Genomic DNA, 9,537 nt, shown 5'->3' on the forward strand with positions numbered 1-9,537 from the left:
ATATTATTTCCCAGCAAGAATATGAATAAGATATTCCTTCTTCCCCTTGGCCAAAATATAAGTCCACATACAACACAAATAAAACAGAACCCAAACCCTATATACTAATATATTAAAAAAAAAAACATTTTGTAATGTATATGGATCCCAAATCCAAACTGAAAGCAACAATTATTCTTTATGTGGCTGTAGAAGGGAATCCGGCCAGAGAGCCCACATAACAGAAGATGAAGAAGGAGCTTATCACTGAACACAACAGAACCCAATCTGTAAATTATTTAGATCAAACCATCAATGCACCCAATACAAGAAGAAAGCATTATAAATAGATAATTTTAAAATAAGGGACTCTAGCAAAACTCCAAGGCTAGATAGAATGTTACCATCAGCCTATGTTATGTCTCAAAAGTGAGCGCACAGCACATCCTACCTACTTATGTAGGGTGTCCACTTGCTTCTTCTCCATTGGGAGGGATATCTGGATATTTACAAGTCCAAACTGACAATGTAGCAGTACAGATTAAATGCAGTAGAGAGGATCTTATATCCTTGAAGAGTCCATGCTTAAGGGCTTGTTTTTCAGAGGAACAGAGCAAATGAAGTCAATGAGAGATGCTTGTGCTCAACACCTCTGAAAAATCAGCCTTAATGAAGCATGTAAGGAGAGAAAGTATAAACTAGAAGGACAAGAGGCACCCTTTATTTAGAGCAGGGATTGGCAACTTTTGGCATGCGGCCCGTCAGGGTAAGCCCCTGGCGGGCCAGGACGGTTTGTTTACCTGCAGCATCCGCAGGTTCGGCCGATCGCAGCTCCCACTGGCCGCGGTTCACTCTCCCAGGCCAATGGGGGCTGCAGGAAGCGGCCCAGGCCGAGGGATGTGCTGGCCACCCTTCCCGCAGCCCCCATTGGCCTAGGACAGTGAACCACGGCCAGTGGGAGTTGAGATCAGCCGAACCTGCAGACGCTGCAGGTAAACAAATCGTCCCAGCCCGCCAGGGACTTTCCCTGGTGGGCCGCAGGCCAAAGGTTGCGAATCCCGGATTTAGAGAATGGCAATATTGCTGATATGAAGGTAACCCTAAAACAATCCTTCTTCTCCTATAATATCTATCGATATTTTTTAAAAATTAAAATAAAAAGCAAAATCACAAGATGTATTTTTGCACCCTGATCACTTAATAATTGTTATTTAACTATAGTGACAAAACAATGGATTATTTCACAATTTAAGGACACACACACACTTAATTGATCATAATGGTCCCTTCTGATCTTGAATTCTATGATTCTAAGTTTCGCTATTCCTCATAAGCTTTAAAAAAATTAAATCTGTGGATATTTAACACTGTAAACCAGGGGTCAGCAACCTTTCACAAGCGATGTGTCGAGTCTTCATTTATTCACTCTAATTTAAGGTTTTGCATGCCAGTAATACATTTTAACGTTTTTAGAAGGTCTTTTTCTATAAGTCTATAATATATAACTAAACTATTGTTGTATGTAAAGTAAATAAGGTTTTTAAAATGTTTAAGAAGCTTCATTTCAAATTAAATTAAAATGCAGAGCCCCCCGGACCGGTAGCCAGGACCCGGGCACTGCGAGTGCCACTGAAAATCAGCTTGCGTGCCACCTTTGGCACACATGCCATAGATTGCTTACCCCTAAATTCAACTGCCTAGATTTGTTATGGAAAAAGATGCACTGTAACCTCAACTGTCTAGATTTGTTATGGACAAATCAAAACCTGTTCACTTGAGGATAATTGTGTATCTTGATGTGAAGTTATCAGTCTATTGTAGCTGGCATTAACAGACATACAGCAATATTCTTCTTTAAGACATCTCTGTGGTACACCACAGCACATAGGCATAAATCTCCTCAAACATTTCAAGAATGTTTCAAATATGTTCATTGTCATTTCCATTTTACATGATGTATTAATCCTCAGTTGTGCCACTTTCACAGTTTTAAAAAAAAAAAGTAAAAATTCCCAGAATTTGATACATGGGTTTTAAAAATTGACTTAAACTGGTAATTTTTTAAAGATAGCTTTGTTTGATGGTTATAAACTTTTTTGAGAGAGAGAATTAATAATTCCAGGAAATAAGCAAAGTAATAGTAAAGACTTGCTTTATATCAGTGCAGTGTGTCTACGTGAAGGGTTATCCCCAGTGTAACTCCATCTACGTAGTAACACCTGTGCTCAAGACCGTTCACCATATCAATGGTAGACAAGGCCTCAGTTTTTGTTGTTTTTTAACTGAGGATTTTTCTCATTAAGATTTAGTTAACAGCAAAAATGCAGTAGTTAGCATTAAAAGCAAAACAATAATGTGACCACCCTAATAAATTGTAATGAGCGCCTATCGTACACGTCCAGGGTACTTTTCATATCTTTCAGCATGATGGTGACAGTCCTCATGCAAGGCAGCTGCCATGTTGAAGGCAATGAAAATTTAGTTTGTACAGGGAATGCAAGATCAAAATGCCTTATTTTACCTCTGTTTATTTTATTTTGAATTACATTCAGTTTAGATAATAAAACAAAACTGGGTGACTGGATAACAAAATGGCAGATGAAATTCAATGTTGATAAATGCAAAGTAGTGCACATTGGAAAACATAATCCCAACTATACATATAAAATGTCTAAATTAGCTGTTACCACTCAAGAAAGAGATCTTGAATCATTGTGGATAGTTCTCTGAAAACATCCACTCAATGTGCAGCGGCAGTCAAAAAAGCAAACAGAATGTTGGGTATCATTAAGAAAGGGATAGACGATAAGACAATATAATATTATCTCTACATAAATCCATGGTATGTCCACATCTTGAATACTGTGTGTAGATGTGGTCACCCCATCTCAAAAAAGATATACTAGAATTGGAAAAGTTTCAGAAAAGGACAACAAAAATGATTAGGGGTATGGAACAGTTGCTGTATGAGGAGAGATTAATAAGATTGGGACTTTTCAGTTTGGAAAAGGATGACTATGGCAACCTTTGGCATCCTGGCAGGCCGGGACGGTTTGTTTACCTGCCGCATCCGCAGGTTCAGCTGATCACGGCTCCCACTGGCCGCGGTTCGCCGCTCCAGGCCAATGGGGCGGCGGGAAGCAGCACAGGCTGAGGGATGTACTGGCTGCCACTTCCCGCCACCCTCATTAGCCTGGGACGGCAAACTGTGGCCAGTGGGAGCCGCGATCGGCCGAACCTGTGGACGCAGCAGGTAAACAAACCAGCCCAGCCCGCCAGGGGCTTTCCCTAGCGAGCCGCATGCCGAAGGTTGCCAACCCCTGGACTATGGGAAGATATGATAAAGATCTATAAAATCATGACTGGTATGGAGAAAGTAAACAAGGAAGTGTTATTTACTCCTTCTCATAACACAAGGGTTAGGGGTCACCAAATGAAATTAATAAGCAGCAGGTTTAAAACAAACATAAGCAAGTATTTCTTTACACAATGCACAGTCAACCTGTGGAACTCTTTGCCAAGACTATGGCATGGTTCAAAAAAACTAGACAAATTTAGGAGGATACCTTCATCAATGGCTATCTGCCAGGATGGGCAGAGATGGTGCGCCTAGCCTCTCTTTGCCAGAAGCTGTGAATGGGCGACAGGGGATGGATCACTTGATGATTACCTGTTTTGTTCATTCCCTCTGGGGCAGCTGGCATTGGCCACTGTGGGAAGACAGGATACTGGGCTAAATGGACCTTTGGTCTGACCCAGTAAAGCCATTCTTATGTAAAACACTCCTCTAGTCTTTTGTTTATAGACAATTTTTAATCAGTTTCTCTTTCTGTTCATGTACTAAGGCCCGATCCTGCAGAGACTGATGCCTAGTCTGTATTTATAAGTTTTAATGCCATAGCTATGTCGGTTACAGGTGAGTATTTTCCAGCACAGCTATACCAGCAAAGCCTTAGCTGTCATATCAGCAAAAAAGTGCTTCTGCTGATATAGCTTATTTTGCTTTGGCAACTTTTGACAGTAGAAGCTGTATCTAACTAGGATGATTTGCCAGTACAGCTATAGACATGGCCTTATGCGCATGGCTAGCTTCACCCAGGTGAGAAGTTCTACAGATCTGGGTTCTCAACAATGCAGGGGGTTATTTAAATCCCCAGCTCCTGAAGAAGAAAATCAGAAGGGTTTTATTTTTTAGTGAAATGTCAATTTCACAGAAAAATAGTTTCTCTTTGACTATTATACAGCAGTGAAGAATAGGAGAAAATGAGAGCATGGAGAGGTGGCAGCATACCTCCTGTAGGTCTGAGGAAAACAGGAGCAACTTTCCACTCAAAGGCAAAAAAAAGCAGAGAGGAAATTAAGAGCATTTTAGCATGTTTCATCCTCCTTCAGTAAACCATGCCTCCCTCTGATCTACAAAAGCAGATGATTAGACAAAGCTGCTACCAAGAAAGAGGCTGTGTGACTGCACGTGGTGCTGAGGAACAAGAATCTGGAGTCTGCTCCTAAACTTAGCTTGCCACACAAGAGTGAGAAGCTGAGACTGATAAAGCCAGACATCCTACTAACACAGATTGCACTGAAGTTGTTATGACATACATAAGGCCTGAAGAGATGGCACCACCCTGCCAACACTTACTGCATAGTCATTGCTGCAAAACTTCAGATGCTTCTAAGAAGCTATTTTTAAGGGGAAGACGTAAATAAATTAGCTAGGGGTAGACTAAAACTACAGCATTATACAAAAGTAGCACTGTTGGAAAAACTCTGGAAAATTGTAATACTTACCAGCAACAAGCTTTCCTCCATCACCACCCTTTACACCTAGTCTACATTAAAAGCCTGATCTTATTTATACTGAAGACAAGGACACATTCCCATTGACTTCAGTGTTCAAACCCTAAAGCAGTAATCACATGAGGAGCATTACTTGCCTGAGCAAGTTGACTGGGAAATTATTTTATCTGGGCAGCATTCAAGTAAGGGAAATTTCATTCGTTAGTTGGAAACTGGTTGCTTACATAGCTAAATGCAAAGATGCTGGGAAAAAACCTAGCACTGAATCTGATCCAGGTATAGTAATAATTAACTTGACTGACATGAGAGGTAATGCAACTAATCCTTTAATAGTTTACTGTTCACTGGACAAAGAGGGGACAACTTTCGAATGCATAAATGCCGGTGCCTAACCCCTATTGACTTTCAGTGGGAGGAGTTAGAAACTTTGTTATCTGTGCCTGAAAAAATCTCCTCAGACCGTGTAATCAACAGTGTCTTAATTTTAAAAAAACAACAAAACCCTACAGCTTCTCTCACACCATAAACAATTTTAAGAGTGGTTTAAAACTCCAAGAAAATTAAATTTCCACCAAAGCAATATGGCCACTGAAAAATTGTCTTATATTCCAATAGTTTTTTCTTTCCACAGTCCTTGCAAATCAACATTATGGCTGCTGAATTTGTTTTCAGGTGACAATTTACAAGTGATTATCTTATCATATATATGATAAGCTATTTTATATATATGATAAGCTATATTTTTCCTATAACTACAAATGATAATGGCAATGAAACCCTAAGATTTTCCCATCTATTCATTCTGACATTTGAGCTACCCCATCATAATCATACTGGATGCTGAGTGAGAAAATAATAAATTATTAAGAAGCATCTGAGGTAGGAGTCCCACAATTTAACACACTGCAATATGCCAGTCATAAAGGTGATCATTTCTAGTTCTGAGTGCATTGGAAGTTGCTTTACTATGCAATGTGATACAAGTGACTGACGTGCATTAAAATAAGGGAACTTGTAGATGCCCTTGACTTCAGTGGACACTGTAGGTGGTAGCACTTCTGAATAATTAGGCCCTTTCTATTTAGGAGATTAAAAGGGGCTTGGGAAGGCTAAGGCCTTTTCTTCACAAAAAAACTGCACAGGCTTTAAACAAAGCCAGTTTTGTTACACTAGTGTACACCTGTGCGAGTGCTCTTTTTCTAGTTTAAACTAGGTTTAGTTTGGTTTATCTAAAGTTGATTAGGAATAGGTTTAAGTTAAACCAAAATAAAGCCACTTCTAACCTAAATAAGAGTCCACATAGGGGTTTGCACTTGTTTAGCTAAATCCATTTAAATACTGATTTCTGTTAAATTGGTTCGAACTTTCTCACGACTATAAGGTTTAACTTTAGTCACCCAAGCCTGAAAATTTTAGCATACGTGACTTGACCAAAGTCCCACAGGAGGACCCAGTTCCTTGCCTTCAGCCACAAGATCATACTTCATCTCTAAGATCTATTGATGAAATCTGCTATGAAGGGGTCAAGTATTATTATTATTACTCTGGCCAAAAGTCAAGATATATGATTGGCAAAGTTCAGCAAGTACCCAGAAAACTGTACTGTACCACAGCTAAATACAAATGCCCTTTAAAACCCATCCTACAATTATTTTAAAGAGCATTCATTTTGTAGTTAACCTAAAACAAGGTAGCATTCACAGTAACAAAACAGATGCTGATCAACAATATAAAATGCATTAATAACCCATCAGGAAGAGGGCTGGATGTGGGGAAGAGAAATGCTTATGGTGGAGTGTCAGAGAAATGAAGTAAAAATTGTTTGCTCTGCGGTATATTACAACAGGAGATTTGATAGCACCAGATTACCAATGTTTGTGGGTGGGAAGGGAGATGCTGTGTTTGCTAACCGCTGTGTGTCCAATGCTCACAACTGCATGGTTTGCTTAAGCAAATATAATCTGATTATTACATTCGTCACTTTATTTACACTTCAACCCAATCATCATCACTTGGCTTTCAAATGTTGCTCCAGCCACACAGATTTCCCAACAGTCACAGTGAAGCCTTTAATCCGAGTTTTAGCCATTGGTTTTCCGCTTACGTGTTCCTAAGCAAATCAATCACCAAACCTGTTGTTTGAAAAAGATCTGACAGGGTTTGATACTGGAGGGACACAAAGCCAGTGTCCTGGCTTAAAAACCAAGTACTAGTAAGCAGCTTTGCTGGTACGCTGCACATGTGAGAGTCCCAAGGGAAATCAAGCAGAGGGAAATCCCATCCCTTACAGAAGAGGACCTGAGGTTTCCCTCCTTCACAACAACTCTCACTGTGTCTGGAGACTAGAGGCACCCACCAAACGGGGTGCGAGGCAATCTTTACAGTTAGAAGAACAGCACCTTGCTTCTGCCACCTCATACCCCCACCCCTACGCATGCACATCCCTCCACCTTCCCCCAGTGCACCCCATGCCACTACTCCCCACCTTCCTCTCAAGTACACCCAGTGCCCACTCCTCCTCCCTCATCTCCCTCAGTGCCCCCACCCCCACCTTGCCCAACGCACCCAGTGCCCACCCACCCCCCACGGCCCCTCAACGCACCCAGTGCCCACCCACCCTGATCCCCACCGCCCCTCAACGCACCCAGGGTCCACCCCTCAATGCACCCACCCCCCACGGCCCCTCAACGCACCCAGTGCCCACCCACCCTGATCCCCACCGCCCCTCAACGCACCCAGGGTCCACCCCTCAATGCACCCACCCCCCACAGCACCTCAAAGCACCCAGTGCCCACCCACCGCCGCCCACTCCCCTCCCCACGTTTACCCCGTCGGCCAGTGCACCCCCGCGTCCCTCCTCCCCCCGGGGTCCGGCCTTCAGCTTCACGGGGCAGGGCCCCCTCCTCCGGCCCCACGCGTGTCCGTACCCGCGCTGGCTGCCCGGGGCAGCTGCTCTCTTACCTGCTGGCGTGTCCCGGGCTCCGCTCCCCGCCTCCTCCCCAGCGGCTCCGGCAGCAGCTTCCTCGCAGAGGCTCCCAGCGGCCGCCGACACTCGCGGGGGAGGAGCCCAGCCGGCGTGTGAGGGGGAAGTGGAGCCGCCGGAGTGTCCCGGAGAGCAGGGACGTCCCACGGCACCGGGGAGCCCGGCAGTCACCGGCAGGGAAATCCCACTCCTCGGGGGCGGGGAGAGTCTGGCGTGTCGGGGAAGTTTGATACAGATCCGAGGAGATCAATCCGATTCCCAAGCCGTCCGGGCGTCACTTAACAATGGACAGTCCGTCAATGCCGGGTGGGAAAGTCGGTGCCAGGCAGCCCGATGGTTATAATTAGGCTTGGCAGAGCTCAAGCTGTGTTTTTACATCATGTCAAAGGGTACTATCGATGTTTGTGTTTAAGCTTTGTTTACTGCTTTGTATCCATTTAAAATGTTGCACTTGCAGGAAATGGGCGGCCGGGGGGGGAGGTGAGACAATAATTATTTAATGACAGGCGTTGAGATTCGTGAAGATGAAGCTTTAGAACAGTTAACACATCAAGTGTCAAAATATACAGGGAAGATCCTTAAATCAAATTCTTAGACCTTCTCAAGCAGCATTTTTCCTCCTTTGCCAGCCTATCTGTACATTTCTGTTATCATCAATGGACATTTTTTTTTGTTGGTTTGCGTGCAAATGGCAAGATCTATTTTTATGGACATTTACCAATAAAAATCTAAACCTTCCCAGTAGTGCTGGTAAAAGAAAATAATGTAGTAATATCATTATAAAGATCACTAATGAAAAACATTAACAAACGCTAATGTGACTAATGTAACACATATCAAAGTTAATAATGTTTTTGTTTGTAAAAAAAACCACCTTTGTTTCTAATAGTTGTAGTAAAAATAGACAAGTGTAACCATGCATAGCATTTCTGTAGTATTCTTGAGGGTATGTCTACACTATGGCCCCGACAGCAGTGGTTCTCAAACTAGGGCTGCTGCTTGTTCAGGGGAAGCCCCTGGCAGGCTGGGCTGGTTTGTTTACCTGCCGCGTTCACCAGTTCTGCCGATCGCAGCTCCCAGTGGCCGCGGTTTGCCACTCCAGGCCAATGGGAGCTGCTGGAAGTGGCGTGGGCTGAGGGACATACTGGCTGCCGCTTCCCTCTGCCCCCATTGGCCTCGAGCAGCAAACCGCCGCCATTGGAAGCTGCAGTCGGCTGAACCTGCAGACATGGCAGGTAAACAAACCGGCCTGGCTCACCAGGGGCTTTCCCTGAATGAGCGGCGGGCCTAGTTTGAGAACCACTGCCCAAAGGCACTACAGGTCTCGCTGCAGTACCATTGTGTAGACACTTCCTAAGTCGATGGAAGGGTTTTTTCCATCAAGGTAATGAATCCATTTCTCTGAGAGGCAGTAGCTAGGTGGACTAAAGAATTCTTCAGTAGACCTAGCCACGCCTACAGCAATGGTTAGGTCAACCTTACTACATCGAAATTTTTTATTCTTCCTGAGCAATATAGCTGAGTCGATCCAATTTTTAAGGGTAGACTAGGCCTCTTTCTTGCTTTCCCTACCCCTTGGGTAGATTTTCATCATTCTAATCTGATAACACTTAACAGTTGCTTTGCTCTAGTGTAAGTCACTATGCAAGGTGCAGGGCAAGGGGGAATCAGGCACTGTATCCTCGGTGGAAATACAGATGCTAACTAAGGGCTTGTCTAACATAGGGAAATTTGCGCTGGTGTATCTTGGTGCAAATGACTAATGTAAACACACTACC

The 9,537-nt window shown here is 43.4% G+C and overlaps 1 protein-coding gene across 3 annotated transcripts in view; it reads right to left on the bottom strand.

The window, feature by feature from the left end:
• The window catches only part of MCTP2 (multiple C2 and transmembrane domain containing 2), a 161,918-nt gene extending 153,785 nt beyond the window's left edge, over window positions 1-8,133 (bottom strand). For all 3 annotated transcript variants that reach the window (XM_044980842.1, XM_044980844.1, XM_044980843.1), the window contains exon 1: window positions 7,738-8,133. The gene's annotated coding sequence lies outside the window, so the exon portion shown is untranslated. The remainder of the gene's footprint in view (window positions 1-7,737) is intronic.
• Between the last annotated feature and the right edge of the window lie 1,404 nt (window positions 8,134-9,537).

This window comes from Mauremys mutica, chromosome 11, assembly GCF_020497125.1.
Source record: "Mauremys mutica isolate MM-2020 ecotype Southern chromosome 11, ASM2049712v1, whole genome shotgun sequence".
NCBI lineage: Eukaryota > Metazoa > Chordata > Testudines > Geoemydidae > Mauremys > Mauremys mutica.